General features: G+C 41.6%; 3 pseudogenes across 1 annotated transcript; all 3 read right to left on the minus strand.

Moving 5' to 3' along the window:
• Window positions 1-391: 391 nt before the first annotated feature.
• LOC116996956 lies at window positions 392-1,534 on the minus strand (annotated as a pseudogene).
• LOC116996957 lies at window positions 392-6,510 on the minus strand (annotated as a pseudogene). Its single transcript, XR_004418046.2, has one exon. The product of XR_004418046.2 is annotated as a cytochrome c oxidase subunit 3-like (transcript).
• Window positions 6,511-7,426: 916 nt separating this feature from the next.
• LOC116996958 lies at window positions 7,427-8,111 on the minus strand (annotated as a pseudogene).
• Between the last annotated feature and the right edge of the window lie 11,200 nt (window positions 8,112-19,311).

Raw genomic sequence — 19,311 nt, forward strand, 5'->3', positions numbered from 1 at the left:
GTTTGGTTGTTCTGGTGGGGGTTGTTTTGGGGGTGGGGCCTGAGTTGTTGGTGGGTGGGGGTACAGTGGATTCTGGCGGTTTGTCTTCGGTTCGGTTGGATTTTAGTGGGGTGGCTGAGTTCTATTCGTGGGGGGCGGGGCTGTTTTTAATTGGTGGGTGAGGGTTGTTGTTGACGTTGTTCGTGGTACTGGAGCTTGTGCGGGGGTTATCTCGGGGGGCTATTCGGGCTGTTTAGGGGTCAGAAAGTAGTTTAGTTGAAAATACCAGCTTTGGGAGTTGGTGAGGAAGGTTTGATTCCTTTCTTTCTGAGTGTTTGTGGGGAAACTCTAAGAAGAGGTTGAGTCTTCAATCTTTGGCTTACAAGACCAATGTTTTTATAAACTATTAGAGTTATAATTTTAGCATTTTATTTTCTAGTACAGCTGCGAGTGGGAATAGGACTAGAATGATTGTGAAGTAGGAGATTGAAGCTAGTTGGCCGATGATGATGAATGGATGTTCGACTGGTTGGCTTCCTACTCAAGTGAGGATTAGGAGGTTTGCAACTAGGGTTCAGAAGAGAATTTGGGACAGGGGCCGAAAGGTTATTGAGCGTTGTTTGGATTTGTGGAGTAATGGGACTAAAAATAGGACTAAGACGGAGGCGGCTAGGGCTAGGACTCCTCCTAGTTTGTTTGGGATGGATCGTAGGATGGCATATGCGAATAGGAAGTATCATTCGGGTTTGATGTGTGGGGGTGTAGCTAGGGGATTGGCCGGGGTGAAGTTTTCTGGGTCTCCTAGTATGTTAGGGGAGAATAGGGCTATGGAGGCGAGGAGGATAAGTATTAGTGCGAATCCTAGGATGTCTTTTGTGGAGTAGTATGGGTGGAAGGGAATTTTATCGCAGTCTGCAGGGATTCCTAATGGGTTGTTTGATCCTGTTTCGTGTAGGAAGGTGAGGTGAACTAGTGTTAGGCCTGCGATGACGAATGGGAGGAGGAAGTGGAGGGCGAAGAATCGTGTTAGCGTGGGATTGTCAACTGAGAACCCGCCTCAAGCTCATTCAACTAGTGTTTGGCCAATATAGGGGATTGCTGAGAATAGGTTGGTAATTACTGTAGCTCCTCAGAATGATATTTGTCCTCAGGGAAGTACGTAGCCTACGAAGGCGGTTGCTATAAGGGCTAGGAGGAGGATAACTCCGATGTTTCAGGTTTCTTTGTTTAGGTACGAGCCGTAGTAGAATCCTCGGCCGATGTGGAGGTAGATGCAGATGAAGAAGAATGAGGCTCCGTTTGCGTGTAGGTTTCGGATTAATCAGCCGAATTGGACATTTCGACACATGTGGGCGACTGAGTTGAAGGCTAGGGAAGTATCTGCTGTGTAGTGTGTGGCTAGAAGCAGGCCGGTGACGATTTGTGTGACAAGGCAGATGCCCAATAGAGATCCAAAATTTCATCAAGTAGAAATGTTTGATGGTGTGGGGAGGTCGATTAGGGCATCGTTGATGGTTTTGAGTAGTGGGTGGTTTTTACGAAGATTGAGGGCCATTTGGGGGTTCTGTATGTGGATATGAGGATGATCAGGATGGAGAGTGCAAAGGACCCTAGGTAGGCTTTGATTAGGCCGGAATGGAAGGTGGTGGCAGTTTTGGCTGCTGTTGCTTGTAGGGAGGCTAAGCCCTCTGGGCCTAATATTTTGTATCAGGATAGGTCGATTAGGTGGGAGGCAATGTTTTGGCTCCCGGCTAGGATGGTTGTTACGTTGAATCGGTGGATTAGGGGGTTAAAGTATCCTAGTGATGTGGAGAAGTTTGAGAAGGGGCCTTGTTTTGTAAGGATTAGGGTTTGGGTTATTTTTGAGATTTCTAGGGCTAGGATGACGCCTAGGGCTGTGACAATTAGGGCTGTGATTTTGATGTGTAAGGGTATGGTTATGGGCGGGGTTTTTGTTGGAAGGATAAAGGAGGTGATGATGAACCCGGCTGTGATGCTTCCTAGTGCTAGGCGGGTGATGGGGGAGATTACTGCTGGGTTGTTTTCGTTGATTGGGGCTAGAGGGGGGATTCGTACAAAGCCAGCTTGTACCAGTATGGTCATGCGGATTGTGTATACTGCGGTGAAGGATGTAGCTAGGAGGGTTAGTAGTAGGGCTCAGGAGTTTAGGTAGGATGTGTTGAGGCATTCAATGATTTGGTCTTTTGAGTAGAAGCCGGCTAGGAAAGGTGTTCCTATTAGGGCCAGGTTGCCGATAGTTAAACATGAGGTGGTTGTGGGTAGTAGTTTTTGGAGGCCTCCCATTTTTCGAATGTCTTGTTCGCCATTTAGGCTGTGGATGATGGATCCGGAACATAGGAATAGTATAGCTTTGAAGAATGCGTGGGTTGAGATGTGGAGGAAGGCTAGTTGGGGGAGGTTTAGTCCGATTGTAACTATTATGAGGCCTAGTTGACTTGAAGTGGAGAAGGCAATGATTTTTTTAATGTCATTTTGTGTGAGGGCACATGTGGCAGCAAATAGTGTAGATAGGGCGCCGAGGCATAGGCATAGGGTCAGGGCAGTTTGGTTGTTGCTGAGTAGTGGGTGGGTTCGGATGAGTAGGAAAATTCCGGCGACCACTATTGTGCTGGAGTGGAGTAGGGCGGATACGGGGGTTGGGCCTTCTATGGCTGCTGGGAGTCATGGGTGTAGGCCGAATTGGGCGGATTTGCCTGTTGCGGCTAGGATGAGGCCTAGGAGTGGTAGGGTTGGGGTTTGGTGGGGTATGGTGGCTTGTTGGATTTCTCAGGTGTTTATGGTGGATGCAAGTCATGCTATGCAGAGGATAAGGCCAATGTCCCCGACTCGGTTGAACAGCACGGCTTGGAGGGCGGCGGTGTTGGCTTCTGCTCGTCCGTGTCATCAGCTGATTAGTAGGAAGGATATGATTCCTACTCCTTCTCAGCCGATGAATAGGACAAATAGGTTATTAGCGACGATTAGAATGAGTATTGCGATTAGGAAGAGTAGGAGGTAGGTGAAGAATTTTGTGATGTGAGGGTCTGATGCTATGTATCATGTTGCGAACTGTAAGATGGATCAAGAGACGAATAGGGCGATTGGGAAGAATGTAAGGGAGTATAGGTCTAGCTTCAGGCTAATTGGGATTTTAAAGTTTATGATGAATTTTCATTCTCAGAGGGATGTTAGGCTTTCTGTCCCTGAGTGTAGGTGGATTGTTATGGGGACTAGGCTGGTTATGAAGGCGGTCTTAACTGTGTTTGTGATGATGGTGGGGGTGTTTTTGAGGTTGTCTGAGAGTAAAGGGAAGATGATAGGGGTGGATAAGGTTGCTAGGGTAAGTAGTATAAATGTGTTTAGGACTAATGATAGGTCCATTACTTCCACTTGGATTTGCACCAAGATGAGTGGTTCCTAAGACCATTGGATTACTGTTATCCTTTGGAAGTAAGGGGACTGAGGGCTTAGTCTCAGATACAAGAATTAGCAGTTCTCGTTGGTTTGACCTCCCCTCGGCAAGTAAGAAGGGTCTAACTTCTATTTTTAGAATCACAGTCTAATGTTTGGGTTGAAACTATACTTGCATATGGGGGTGCCTGAAATTAGTTCTGGTTTTAGGATTAGGAGGAGTATGGGAATTATGTGGAGGGCTATGAGGAGGTGTTCTCGTGTAGAGGAGTTTTGAATGGATGTGATGTGGGATGGTAGTGTGCCTCGTTGTGTTATTGTAAGTATGTACAGGGTGTATGAGGCGGTTAGTAGGATTGCGGCCCCTGTGAGGATGAGTGTTAGATTGGATCAGTTGAAGAGGGCGATGATAATGGTTAGTTCAGCTATTAGGTTGATGGTTGGGGGGAGGGCTATGTTTGCTAGGTTAGCTAGGAGTCATCAGGTGGCCATGAGAGGCAGTAGTGGTTGGAGGCCTCGGGCTAGGATGAGGATTCGGCTGTGAGTACGTTCGTAGTTGGTGTTGGCTAGGCAGAATAGCATTGAGGAGGTAAGGCCATGTGAGATTATTAGAATTATTGCTCCTGAGAAGGCCCATTGAGTTTGAATCATGGTTGCGGCTACAACCAGTCCTATGTGGCTGACAGAGGAGTATGCGATCAGTGATTTTAGGTCTGTTTGGCGTAAGCAGATGGCACTGGTTATTAGCGCTCCTCATAGGGCTAGGGTGATAAAGGGGTAGTGTAGGTTGTTTGTTGCGGGGTTTACCAGGAGGGTGATTCGTATAATGCCGTAGCCTCCTAGTTTTAGGAGTAGGGCTGCTAGTAGTATTGAGCCTGCGATTGGGGCTTCTACATGGGCTTTGGGCAGTCATAGGTGTAACCCATATAATGGGGCTTTGACTATGAAGGCTATGAGCAGGGCCAGGCTTGACATTAGGCCGGATCAGGAGGATAGGATTGTGGGGTGAGATAGTTTGAGTATGGGGAAGAATAGGGTGCCGATTTGGTTGTGGAGGTGAATGATGGCAATGAGTAGGGGGAGGGAGCTGGCGAGTGTGTAGAAGAGGAGGTAGATGCCAGCATTTAGTCGCTCTGGTTGGCTCCCTCATCGTGTAATGAGGATCAGGGTGGGGATTAGGGTGGCTTCGAATGCGATGTAGAATAATATGAGTTCTGAGGCAGAGAAGGCGAGGAGGATGAATGGTTGGGCTAGGATTATTGTTGAGGCAAAGATTCGTTTGCGGATGGTGGGTTCCTGTTCCAGGTGATTTTGACTCGCTAGGATTATGAGGGGTAGGAGTCAGCACGATAGAACTAGTAGGGGGGAGGAGATTTGATCGATAGAGGATCATAAGGTGGAGGTTTTGTTTGGGTAGTATGTTGGGACTAGTCATTGGAGGCTGATGGTAGCGATTAGTAGGCTGTGGGTTGTAATGTTAGTTCACAGGTGTTTGCATGGGGATAAGAAGGTTAGGGGGAGGAGCATGACTGTTGGTACGATGATTTTTAGCATTGTAGGAGGTTGAAGTTGTGGAGGTGGTCGGATCCGTGGGTCCGGGTGGAGGCGACTAGTAGTGCTAGGCCTGTGCCTGCTTCGCAGGCGGAGAATGTTAATATGAGGATGGGAATAATGGTGTGGGATGGTGTTTGTATTTGAATGGGTCATATGGCTAGGGCGACATACATGGATAGTATCATGCTTTCTAAACATAATAGGGCTGAAATTAGATGGGTTCGGTGAAAGGCTAGGCCAAGGCTGCTGAGTGTAAAGGCTGCATAGAAGCTTAGGTGTAAGTAAGACATGAAGAAAGCTATAGGGTGTGTACTATAATTTGTTGAGCCGAAATCAACTGTCTTGGTTAGACTAGCTTTCTGTTACTCTGCTCACTCTAGGCCCCCTTGGGTTCATTCGTAGATTAGGCCTAGTGTGAGGAGGAGGATTAGGGTTGAGGCTCAGGCTAGCGTAGTGGTGGGGGATTGGAGTTGGGTTGCTCATGGCAGGGGGAGTAGGAGGGCAATTTCAAGGTCGAAGAGTAAGAATAGGATGGCCACTAGGAAGAATCGAATAGAGAAGGGAAGGCGGGCGGATCCTAGTGGGTCAAATCCGCATTCGTATGGGGATAGTTTTTCTGAGTCTGGGTTTATTTGGGCGAGTCAGAAGTTTAGGGTGGTTAGGGCCATGCTTAGTGTTAAAGATAGGATAATTATGAATAGGATTATATTCATTGCTCTTCTCTGGGGTTTAACCAGATTCTAAGGATTGGAAGTCGATTGTAATGGATATACTAGAAGAGCAGGATCCTCATCAGTAGATAGAGATGTAGAGGAATAGTCATACAACATCTACGAAGTGTCAGTATCATGCTGCTGCCTCGAAGCCGAAATGGTGGTTTGAGGTAAAGTGGTATTTAATGAGGCGTAGGAGGCATACTAGGAGGAATGTGGAGCCGATGATTACATGTAGTCCGTGGAATCCTGTGGCGACAAAGAAGGTTGAGCCATAGACGCCGTCTGCAATGGAGAATGGGGCTTCGTAGTATTCTATAGCTTGGAGGGCGGTGAAGTAGAATCCTAGGAGGACGGTTAGGGCGAGGGCTTGGATTGCTTGCTTTCGGTTTGCCTCTGTGATGCTGTGGTGGGCTCATGTAACGGTGACACCCGAGGCTAGGAGGATGGCAGTGTTTAGAAGGGGTACGTCTATTGGGTCTAGGGGCTTGATTCCGACAGGAGGTCATTGTCCTCCTAGTTCTGGGGTGGGGGCTAGGCTTGAGTGGAAGAATGCCCAGAAAAAGCCTAGGAAGAAGAAGGCCTCTGATGTGATGAATAAGACCATGCCATATCGTAGTCCTTTTTGAACGAGGGGGGTGTGGTGTCCTTGGAAGGTGCTTTCTCGTACAATATCTCGTCATCATTGGAATATTACTAGGAGGGTTGAGATGAGGCCGATGATTAGGAGTTGGGGGGCATGGTAGTGGAATCACATTGTTAGGCCTGAAGTGGTGAGGAGGGCGGCGGCGGCCCCAAAAATAGGTCATGGGCTTGGGTCTACTATGTGGTAAGAATGTGCTTGGTGTGCCATTAGTGTTAGATGTTTTCTTGTAGGTAGAGGCTTAGGAGAAGTACGAAGACGTAGGCTTGGATCATGGCTACTGCCACTTCCAGGATGGTTAGTAGGAGGAGGACTAGCAGTGTGAGCATGGAGACTACGGGTATTGTTGAGAATAGTGCCGTTGTAGCGGTAGAGATAAGTTGGATTAGGAGGTGGCCTGCTGTTAGGTTAGCTGTTAGGCGTACTCCTAGTGCTAGGGGGCGGATGAGGAGACTGGTAGTTTCGATTAGGATGAGGGCGGGGATTAGTGGTGTAGGGGTCCCTTCTGGTAGTAGGTGGCCTAGTGTAGCAGAGGGCTGGTTACGTAATCCTGTGAGGAGGGTGGCCAGTCATAGGGGGAAGGCTAGGGCTAGGTTCATGGATAGTTGGGTGGTTGGTGTGAATGTGTAGGGTAGGAGGCCTAGTAGGTTAATTAGTAAGAGGAAGATTATGAGTGATGTTAGGATTAGGGCTCATTTGTGGCCTTTCTTATGCAGGGGTATTATTAATTGTTTTGTGATTAAGTTGATAAATCATAGCTGGAGAGTTGAGAGTCGGTTAGTGACTCATCGGTTTCCTAGGGAGGGGAGCAAGAGGGCTGGGAATGTCAGTGAGATGAGGATTAGGGGGATGCCTAGGAGGGATGGGCTGGAGAATTGGTCGAAAAAGCTTAGGTTCATGGTCAGGATCAGGGGGTTGTTTTAGGGGTGGCAGGTTTTTTGTTGGATGGGGGGTTTATGGTGATGAAGGAGAGAAGTTTTGGTTGAATGATTAGGGCTAGCGTGAGTCATGAAGTAAGCATGATAAAAAATCAGGGGTTTGGGTTTAGCTGGGGCATATCATTAAGGAGGTGTTAGTCCTCTGTCTCTAGCTTAAAAGGCTAGTGCTGTTTCATAGCTTCTTAATGATTAGGAGGATAATAGGGAGGATCAGTTCTCGAAATTGGCTAGGGGTGTTGATTCAACTACGATTGGTATGAAGCTGTGGTTGGCTCCACAGATTTCTGAGCACTGTCCGTAGTAGATTCCGGGCCGGGAGGCTAGGAAAGAGGTTTGATTGAGGCGTCCTGGGATTGCATCAGTTTTCACACCTAGGCTGGGGACGGCTCACGAGTGTAGGACGTCGTCGGCGGTAACAATGACGCGTACTTTGGAGCTTGTGGGTACGATAACACGATGGTCGACTTCTAGGAGTCGGAAGTGGCCTAGGGGGAGGTCTGATGTGGGGATTATGTACGAATCGAATGTCAGGTCTTTGAAGTCAGTGTATTCGTAAGTCCAGTATCATTGGTGGCCGATGGCTTTTAGGGTTAGGTCTGGCTCGTTAATTTCGTCTATCATATATAGGATTCGTAGTGAGGGGAGAGCGAGTATGATTAGGACTGCGGCTGGTAGGATGGTTCAGACGAGCTCGATTTCTTGGGCGTCAACAGTGCTTGATGAGAGTTTTTCTGAAAGTATGAGAGCTAGAAGGTATAGCACTAGGCTGCAGATGGCTAGGGCGACTATTAGGGCATGGTCGTGGAATTGTATGAGTTCTTCTATAATAGGTGATGAAGCATCTTGGAAACCGAATTGTGAGTGGTTGGCCATGTTTGTGGGGTGAGGTGTACTGGGGTTTCACCTGTAATTTAGTCTTGACAAGACTATGTAATGTATTTTACTAACACCTCAATGAGAAAGAAGCATAAGTGGTTTATATGCGGTTGGCTTGAAACCAACATATGGGGGTTCGACTCCTTCCTTTCTTGGACTTGGACGAAGGCTGGTTCTTCGAAGGTGTGGAACGGGGGTGGGCAGCCGTGGATTCATTCAATGTTTGTGCTTGTTAGCTCTGGTTGTAGTGCTTTACGTTTTGATGCGAAGGCTTCTCAGATGAGGAAGACTAACATAATTACGGCTGTTAGTGAGATTAGAGAGCCTACTGAGGAGATGGTGTTTCATAGTGTGTAGGCATCTGGGTAGTCTGAGTATCGTCGAGGCATGCCAGCTAGGCCTAGGAAGTGTTGGGGGAAGAAAGTTAAGTTGACTCCAACAAATATTACACCGAAATGGGCTTTGGCTCATGTGGAGTGGAGGGTGTATCCGGTGAATAGAGGGAATCAGTGGGTGAATCCTGCTAAGATTGCGAACACTGCGCCTATGGATAGTACATAGTGGAAGTGGGCAACTACGTAGTAGGTATCGTGAAGGGCGATGTCTAGTGAAGAGTTTGCTAGGACGATCCCTGTCAGTCCTCCGATGGTGAATAAGAAGATAAACCCTAGGGCCCATAGTATAGGGGGGTCTCATTTAATTGTGCCTCCGTGCAGTGTTGCTAGTCAGCTGAAGACTTTAATTCCCGTTGGGATGGCAATGATTATGGTGGCGGAAGTGAAGTATGCTCGAGTGTCTACATCTATGCCTACTGTGAATATGTGGTGGGCTCATACGATGAATCCTAGGAAGCCGATGGATAGTATTGCTCATACTATTCCTATATAGCCGAAAGGTTCTTTTTTTCCTGCATAGTAGGCTACGACATGGGAGATAATGCCGAATCCTGGTAGGATGAGGATGTATACTTCGGGGTGGCCGAAAAATCAGAAGAGGTGTTGGTAAAGTACTGGGTCTCCTCCTCCTGCTGGGTCGAAGAAGGTAGTGTTTAGGTTGCGGTCGGTGAGAAGTATGGTGATGCCAGCAGCAAGGACAGGGAGGGAGAGGAGGAGTAGCACTGCAGTGATTAGTACTGATCACACGAATAGGGGGGTTTGGTATTGTGAGAGGGCGGGAGGTTTTATGTTGATTGCTGTAGTAATGAAATTGATGGCCCCTAGGATTGAGGAGATTCCTGCTAAGTGTAGGGAGAAAATAGCTAGGTCGACTGAAGCTCCTGCGTGTGCTAGGTTGCCAGCGAGGGGTGGATAGACGGTTCATCCTGTTCCTGCTCCTGCTTCTACTGTGGAGGAGGCTAGGAGAAGGAGGAATGATGGTGGGAGAAGTCAGAAGCTTATGTTGTTTATTCGGGGGAATGCTATGTCTGGGGCTCCGATTATTAATGGGACTAGCCAGTTTCCGAATCCCCCAATCATGATTGGCATAACTATAAAGAAAATCATTACGAAGGCATGGGCGGTGACAACTACATTGTAGATTTGGTCGTCACCTAGTAGTGCGCCTGGTTGGCCTAGTTCTGCTCGGATGAGAAGGCTTAGGGCAGTACCCACCATTCCGGCTCATGCGCCGAAAATTAGGTAGAGGGTACCGATGTCTTTGTGGTTGGTTGAGAATAATCATCGATTGATGAATGTCACAGGTAAGATGGCTGAGTGTTTAAGCGTTAGGCTGTAGTCCTTTTTACAGAGGTTTGATTCCTCTTCTTATCGGCTCTGTAGTGAAGTTCATGGTGGGTTGCAAACTCATCGATGTGTATTGACATACACCGGAGTCTTAGGCAGAAGCCCGTTGGTTTGGGCATATGGCTGTTAACCATATATTTCGTGGGATCAAAGCCCATCTGTCTAGTGTGACAAGGTTCTAGCTTAATTAAAGCATCTGGGTTGCATTCAGGAGATGCAGGGTAGTATCCTGCGAATCTTAACAGAAACTAAGAGGGTTTAACTCTTGTTTAAGGCTTTGAAGGCCTTCGGTTTAAAGTAATCCTAAAGTAATCCAGTTGCTTTTTTCACTGTGACAACATGATTGAAATTGTTCAATGTTTCTGTAAATCTAAAGCCTTGTTACTACAGTAAAAGTATTAAATTTTAATGTTGATCTTTTTTTGATATGAGTAGTCCTACAAACAAGTTATTAGGAGTAAACAAACAATATGGTTGCACACCTTACTCCAGATTTTATTCAGAAATAACACAGTTCTCCCAACTTCTTGTTAATGTGCCCTGAAAAGACAAAAGGCAGCAAGGCTTTGGTTTTACATTTCCTCATACATATAATCTTGGCTAGACAGGATTTTATAAAGGCTATATTTTTACCATAATCTTGAAGGAATTAAACAATTGTCTGTGACACCTAACTCTTGTAAAATACTCTCAATACAGTTTTTGAAATGACCTGAAGAAGAAATAGTCAAAGAGTGTTTTGTTATAGAGTAATGAAATATTTTCACTTGATTGTGAAAGCATGTTATGGGCTAAACAAAAAGTTGCATGGACATTAGGATGGTAAGAAAATGTATATTTTATTAAAATCTACAGCTGGGTATTTTATGATTTGCGTTTAACTATATACCATTTACTAGGAATTGTTGTCCTGTTAAAAGCAAGTTTCATGTCCAAAGAAAACAGTAAGAAAAAGAAATCATATCATTTGAAAAATAAGAAACATTATTATCTTGAAGTATTAGTAGAGAAGTAGAGATCATTTTTGCAAGTTGTACACAGAAGAAGGACAAAATTCCAACAATTTATATTTTACCACTTTTTCTTGTGAAATGCAATATTTTTATAGACTATCTTAATTTGGAATACTTTTAAATATTTACACTACACGATTCAGCTACCAAATGGGATTGTACTTCAGAAAACCTAAAAAACCCTAATAGCTTTCAATTCTGTATGAATCTTTATTTGACTTAGTTTATAAGGGCATCATTTTATAATTTTGTAGGTCTTGGGATATTTTCTCTGTTAAACTACAGTTTTGAGTAGTGTAAGGCATATATGGATAAAAGTACTGGTCCAGTTAGCTGTTCTATCATTTCTAGGCTTATGTATAAAAATTTTCATAAGAAATACAACATAATGGAGGCAGAACATTTTGGGCAGGTGCGTCAGATTCCAACAGAGCTTCCAGGCAAGCTATCCTGTACTTTAAAAAAAGTATTTAAAGTAAAAAAAAGTATTTAAAACCTCTTTTTGCTTCTTGACCTCTAGTAAATACCAACATCCTTCATCTTTCTTGCAGTGACTTTCTTATCTTTAGTGCAGAGTAGCATTTGATATTTGATTGTAGCCTTGAGCACCAGTTTCACTATTTCAGTGAGGTAAAGCTTAATCTCTTAATCTTAAAGGGTCTATTTCTACAAGGGATGTGGTTTAGGCAGAAATTTCAAAACAGCTGCATTTTCTAGTTCTGTCAAGGACTCAGAAAAGCACACAAAATAAAATTACTTCCAATGCCCTTTCTCTGACCTCTGGTATCTGGACTGTGTAATTAAATTTTTTTTATGTTCTCTCTCTTTTTTCTACCCTGAAAAGTTGTCTTGAATTCCTTGAAAGATTTACATTTATCTGGGGTTTCTGTGTATCTAGTAGTGTTAATAAACTTCATGGGGTTTATCTGGAAGTTCTATATATTATGGCCATGTCTAGCAAAGCCACGTCTGTCTAACAAGACAGATAACTATAAAGCATCAGATGAATTACCTGTACATGTATTTATATTATGTATGCAAGGCTTAAATCCGTCAAATCTGTTATTCCAGTAGTTCTAGGTACACTTCATATGCATAACAGTCAGCAGGTACAAAGCAGCCCATGCCTCCTTGCAGCACTGCACAAACTCTATGGATCATGAGGCCATAATTTCCAGACAAAACTTGGTGGAAGACAGTATTTATAGCTCCAGAAACATTTTCATGGGACTGGAATAAATGATGATCCAATTATGGGTCACCCACAATTTCATGGAATAGATGGAGAAAGTAGGCAGGATACCCTTTAACACCTAAGGCTGGGTTTGTGTATCACCCTCTTAACTGAGCTCTGCTATAAGCTCACCTGGTGCTAACGCAAGAATGATTCCAGAAATTCTGCTGGGACTTCCTATGTTTTACCTTAGAAGGTTGTACAAAAGACTGCAGCTATATCTGGATATGAAATGTGTGTTTTTTACCTGCAGTTGCACTGATGTGCTGTGGTTTCTGTTGTGGGGGTTTTGTTTCTTTGTTTATTTAATGCTGTAGTCTGCTACCTTGCATTAGCTGAGGCATATGAAAATGCAAATAGTTAAGTCATTCAATTTGGGAACATATAATGAAAAATCACTTCATAAACTTCAAGTATTCTTATGAGGTAATGAAAATTTATTGTTCTTACTGAGAAGAGCAAATGATTATACAGGTAATACTGAAAAAACCCCCACCTGATTTATTGGTTCTGTTTTAATAAAACAGAAATAATACAATGAATTATTACTAAAAGTTTTAAGGTTTCAAGCAATATCTGCACTTTGCTTGTTTTCTAGGACCAGAGCTTGGTTTTAGTTTTATTTTATATATATATTTATTTATTTTTATTTATTTATTTTATTGCTTTAAACTCATATTTTGTTAGTGCTTCCCTCCCATTCTCGGCAGTGGGAGAACATGATATGCAGAGACTGAAACATCTTCAGTTAAAGAAATCTTCCCAAGGTAAAGAGCATGTTTTTGCATTGTTACACAAAGTGTATTAAACCTCAATACAATCTCTTTTATAAAAGGGCTGAGCAAGGTGATTCTAGTCTTCCTTGACAGTCTGTGTGGTAAAGCACAAAATTAAAAAGCAAAGAGATCATGAAGAAATGCAAGCAAGAAATATCGGAACAATTTTCCTGAAAGAAAACACTTTTGATAGAAGGGTGAAAGTTTAAAGATAGTTTTGACTACTTTGAGACTGTTGACTAAAAAAGAAAAAAAAATAGGGTTGATTTTGTTTTTCAAATTCCACCATGTCATAGGATTTGATGGGTTTAGTGGGGGGTGGAGAGGGGAAGAAGTGAGAGACGGACAAAAAAAACCCCAAGTATTTTGGAAAAAAATTCTAATATTTTAGACATCTTGTTTGAGTTTTTTTCATGGCAAATTTTTTTATCTTTTACTCCTCTGGCACATGTTTGATCTGCTACCTTTTCATGACGTTTAGCAATCAAGTTCATCTGAGTCCTCCGTGATGATCCCCTAATTGTCTGCTCACCTAGGTATTTGCAAGCTGTTTGTGCATAAGATTTTCTCCCCTTTTCCAGCGCACATCAGTTTACAGATCATCATTTCAGAGATGCACAGTATGTGAACATTCAGTATGTTAAAGATTTTAAAATAAGTACCTGCAATTTGGATAACAGATGTACAGTGGCCTAGACAAAGCCATGGCCCCTGGAAGGTATCTTTTGGATTCAGGTCAATTGCCTTTCATTTACATCTTTTGCTAGAAATGTGTCCTCCTATTTTCTCTCTGAAAAGAAAATCATCAACAGGCAATTCCTTGCAGATTTTTCTTGTTCACAGTTATGTAAAAAATCTCCATGATTCCGTCTTCAGCATTTTAATCTCCTTTATGCACTTGCATTCTCCACTGTTCATAGATTTTAAAGCAATGTAGTAATCATTCAATCCATATACCTCTTCTATTTCTTTTTTAAAGTCTCTTTTTTGCAGATTCACAGTGAACACTAAAGTTTTATTCTTCTCTATCAGGACACTTTTATGTTATCCAGTGCTCATGTTTGCCTTCATGGCATGTCGTACTAATGTTACTGTGATAATTTTTTACAAGGCAGCATCCGTTAGTAGAGGATTAACTATAAAATAATTTTAAAAGCTATACCTTTACATTATATAACAAATGAAAAGGACTCTAAAATTCTTTGTGCTTGGTGTAGGGGAAAACATAACAAAATATTATTGCTCTTGCTTTTCACTTCTGTAATGCAAATGACATTTGAGAGCAAATTCCATGAGAAATCACCTGTATCTTCATCAGTGTCTCTGCACAGTTAAGTGCTGGAAGTTACGTCTGGCTAATACTTTTGTCAGCTGTCATGAGCTCTGAGGGGTGATCATCAAACCAAGGGCAGCTTTCATTCTTTCACACTGCAGCAGTTTTACTAGGGTTCAGTTTTTGATACAAACAGTCATTTAATTTACAAAAGCTGAGACTATGACAGACAAAATGAGAGTATTCATGTGTCTTTGACTGGTGATGTGATTGTGTTGCTGCTGTGATAAAATATCGTGTTCATGTTGAAGAGTTTTGTGGTATTTCTAGCCTTGTTCTAAATGTATTCATGGTTTAGCTTTCACTGTCTATTCCAAATTTATCTGATTGTCTCAGGAAGTCTGATAGAACAACAGCTGACATCTGTGGATGCTTTGCCTCTCACAAACAATCAGCTAAAATCAACTCAAAAAGAAGCATCTGTCACTGTCACAGCACAGATGAAGAGTTGTGGAAAGGATGGGAAGACATAAGTAAAGTATACTTTGTGGCTGGGGAGTGGAACAGATGTGTTATTTAAACCTGATGACACCATTACTTCACAATTTTATGTGGTTTTTGGTTTGTTGGTTTGTTGAAAAGTGGCAGCTTGATATTTCAAGGAACCCACAATGTTTTGGGTATTTTGATTAGGTGGGGATTTTGGGGGAGGGTGGGGGGAGGGAGGCAACTAAATCAGCTTCTTCCAGGATGAGAACATTTTTGGGGTATTAATTGGACCCATAGCCAGAAGAAAATATGACTGAATTAAGGGAGACCTTTTTGTGCTTTACAGTTACCTGAAAGGAGATTGCAGCAAGATGGGGGTCAGTCTCTCCATCCAAATAACAAATCAAGAGAAAATTACTTCAAGATGCACCAGAGGAAGGTTAGGTTGGATATAAGGAAAAAATTTCCTCACCAAAAGAGTTGTCCAACACTGGAACGGGCTGCCCGGGAAAGTGGTTGAGTTACCATCCCTGGAGGTATCTAAAACTTTTATAAATGTGACACTTAGTGACGTGGTTTAGTGATGAACGTAGTGGTGGGTTAACTGCTGGACTCGATCTTGGAGGTATTGTCCAACGTAAATGACTCTATGACACTGTAAGTTAATACCTGAAATTAAAACTAGTGGTAGCTCCCTTGCTTTATGAAGACTTGAGGTTAACCAAGGTACATTAGGTCTTGATCCTGAGAGTTGTGCTTATCTAAACATCCCCTTTTGGCAGCTGAATTATTCAAATGTGAAAGGACTGGGAGAGGTACTTTTTCCTCTAGAAATCCACGAGTGAAAATCCTCAATTTTTATCAACATGCATTCCTCTCCTCAGTGACCAGCAACTCTATGAAGAGTCTGGTGAAGTTGTAGCTACAAGAGATACATGCAGCTAATCTGTAATAGCACAATCTATGCTATTATATTCTGATTTTTCATTATGTCTTGAATTAATGATTTGCTTTCAAATTGATCAATGCATTCAGTTTCTTATATTAAAATGGTTTGGCTTCTGAGATGTCCTGTGGAAAGGATCAGCTGACCTACTAAAGATTTTGGTTATAAATTTTGGGGAACACAATGGAATCCTTTTCTGGTTGTAGTAGGTGATAAAACCGTATAATGTTCTTCAGTAAGAACATAGGTGATGCAATAGTGTAATAGCTGTTCGTAAATATTGATTTTCCATTAATTCTTGCAAATTAATGGGTGACTATTCATGTAAGCAATATTTGAAAACAGGAAGTTAGAAAAATTTTGTGGGACAAACTTTTATCAAAGAATATTTAAGTTTGGAAAAACTTAGCAGAAGAATTCACGTATTGTTTTCAAGATAAAAAAGATAAAATCAGAATGTAGTATGAAAAGCTTTTAACCCTTTCAGTTCAACAGTATCTGCCTCCTTTTTGTTGCAGTGGCTATGAATGTGTTTATTTTTTTCACTAAATTTAGACTGGCAGCAATTATTTATGTGAATTACTGAGTCTGACATCTAATTAACACAGTCTTTACAGGTTTAATGAGCAGTGATAAATTTCTGTCCTTTCTTTGGCACATTTTAATTAGTTCTAATTATAAGTGAAGTGACCTGAAAAGCTTGTTTTCTCATGGACTCATCATAAATTTCGTAATTTATATATGTATAGATAGAATGATTTTTTATGGAATTGAATAACCAAAGGTTATATAAAACATTACATCAGTCGTATGGTATCCTTATAAAACTCAGGTAAGCAAAACATTCCACATAAATATTTGACCACGCAGCAGATGATACTTATTAAAATAAATTTATTGTATTTTTGTCTGAAGAAAAAGTAAGCATGGAAATACACTTCATCTGTTGCTCACAACTGAAACATTGACTGCTGACATCAAACTTTAGCGACAGTATTAGTTTCCAAAAGACAGTATATGTGTTTAAAATATTTATTTACAAAGGTTTTTCAGACTGGATAGTTACTGAATTAAAATAAAACCAAATGAAAATATAATCCTAATTAAAATGACAGCACAATTGCAAATTATTTTTCTTAACATAAGTATTAAAAAACACTCTCAGTCAAGACTATTCTTCCTTCACAGGGAATTTTGTAGTCTCCAGAGAGAGACATGAAAGAACTGTCAAAGAGACTAATACAATTTACATCACCTAAGACAGCATATGAAAGTACCCAAAAGATTCATCCATTTAAAGAAAGATGTATTTCATAAAAGCTATATAAATGAAACATGTTGACATCTTATATAAATCTCAGTCAAGAACTGTACCTTGTTTTAAAAAATATAATTTCATAAAATGGACTATATATAGCACTTATCTTCTGTAAACTTGATCTTTCACTTCTTGTATGAGCAAGAAGTAAAATCTTTTGAGGCTCAAACTTGTAAAGTGCTACCCTTGGGAGCTGATGGGATCCTGAAGCATATGGCGTCCTGCAGGATTCAGCACTCTTTGTGCTGTGAAGCACAGTGTCCTGGTTTTTTGGCATCTTTCATCCTAACTCCTAAAGTCTGACACCTACTACACAACCATGCAGAATCTCTGAAGATATGAAAGAGAGAAGAAACCAGGTAGGGATTTTTGTCTGAATTTAAAAGAAAAGGAGCAAAAGAAATCTCACTTGTTAATACCATGAGAAAAACTTGAATAGTCTTGATTAAGGGTAGCTAAAAGATTTATGTTCAGAAACCAGAACAATATGTGAGTATGCTTATTTACACAACTTGGGTTCAAATGGTGTTTCCTGCAATTGCCAAAGCACTGAACAAATTCCTAGCTTCTGCATTAGCATCAATGTGATGATTCCTTTGGTGTCTCTTGTTGCTTTCATGTATGACAACACAAGCTGGGACAGCCCCTGCTGAAGAATATATGGTAAAATTACTGGATAAAAACTTTTGTTGAACTTAGAACCCATATGTAGCAGCTTGTGAATTGTAAGGGTGGAGAGGGAGCAGTTGAGAATACCTTCACCTTTCCTTCCTAATCTGTATCCCTTTGATTATGGCTGCTTGAAATTTTTCTGTGATCTCAAGTGTAGTCTCAGCCAGTCCAGAGATTATAACTGTACAAACCTGAAGTGAAATATATAAAAGCAGAGTTCTAAAATGAAGAATAGCCACATTAAAAAGAATAAGGGACTAGAAGTTGAGATGATGCATGGATTGGAAACTTTAGATACTTTGTGAAGTTGGGGTTTTTTTCCCTCAGAAAATCTCTTAAAGATTGAGATTAAAGAGATTAAGATTAATATTAAATTGTGTCCCTGTCAAGTTCAGGTCTCAGTTTTTTGTAATACCTTATTTTAATGAACTTCCTTCTTTATTCTGTCCTTTCACAGTGTTTACTAGCTTGGTTTTCCACCTTCATTTTCACTGATTTTTTTTCCTGTTCTCTTTATGAAAGATAAGTAAATTGCTCTTAATTACTTTACATAATGATTGATGACAGCACCTTTTTAAATTTTTTTTTAATGTTTTTGTCTTGGGCTACGCAAGGATGTCTAGCATTTGTTAATACAGAAAACAATTGCAGGTACAAACCACTTTAGTGATGAGAAAGTTGCATCGGGTCACATGTGCAGCTACGAGTTTATTTCCTAAAGAACTCTTACTTTTGCTTTACTGGGCTGGTGTTAAACAGCAAAAAAAAATATGGAATTTTTGTCAGCTTCCTTAGGACTCCAGACCAGATCTTATCAGGAGAATGTCTTTCTCACAATAATTCTGAATTTTAGTCTTTGGACATGGTTTGTGCAGTTTTAGAAAATTACTTAAGAGTTAATATTTCACTCCAAAAGGCACAGAAAAAATTTCAGAATATGTTACTCTGGAAGAAATTTATGAATAGTAGAGAAATTCTTTGCTAAGGATCATTAGATGGTCCTTAGAAGGTAAGAAAAGTTGGACCCCATATTTTGACTATTAGTTCCTTTGTGGTTTTCCAGCACTTTTTTCAGGATCTTGTCCCTTTTAGTAATCAATATACAGTAATTTCATGATTATAAGCCACACCATTTTGACTAAAATTTTGGTCCGAACCCGAAGTGTGGCTTATAATCAGGTGCAACTTATATATGGACAAAGAACGAAAAGTTGCTGTTTTACTTTGGAGGACAGGTGTCTGCTGAGAAAGGTAGAAACTTCTCTTTGAAATGGAGAATGTAAACCCCCTCCTTCCAAATTATTATAATTTGAAATCAAGGGGCTCTCAGGCAAAGACATGGGAATTAGGAATAACAGTTCTTTACTAGGGAAATTAAAATAGAAATACAGTACTACAAAGAAACAAACTCCAAACCCTGACAAAGTCGGAGTACAACCTGACACCCCATCAGGCAGGGTGTTGGTAGCAGTCCCATTAAATGGTGGCTGCATCCTCCTGCAGTGACAGATGTGATTCAGTTGGAGCAGTGCTCCTGTAGAAGGTGCAGTTTCCCCCGGTGATGTGGAGAAATCCAGTTTTCCTCTGGAGTCCAGTGGAGAAAGGGGCTCCCTTAGTGTCCCAAAACCTCTGTTTTTATCTTGGTTAAGAAATGTCGGGCTCTTCTCCCTGGCTGGAGCATCTCCCAATGGGATGCAGCAATTTTATCAGTCCCACAGTGGGACTCAATGGGCC

This window comes from Catharus ustulatus, chromosome 5, assembly GCF_009819885.2.
Source record: "Catharus ustulatus isolate bCatUst1 chromosome 5, bCatUst1.pri.v2, whole genome shotgun sequence".
Classification (NCBI taxonomy): Eukaryota; Metazoa; Chordata; class Aves; order Passeriformes; family Turdidae; genus Catharus; species Catharus ustulatus.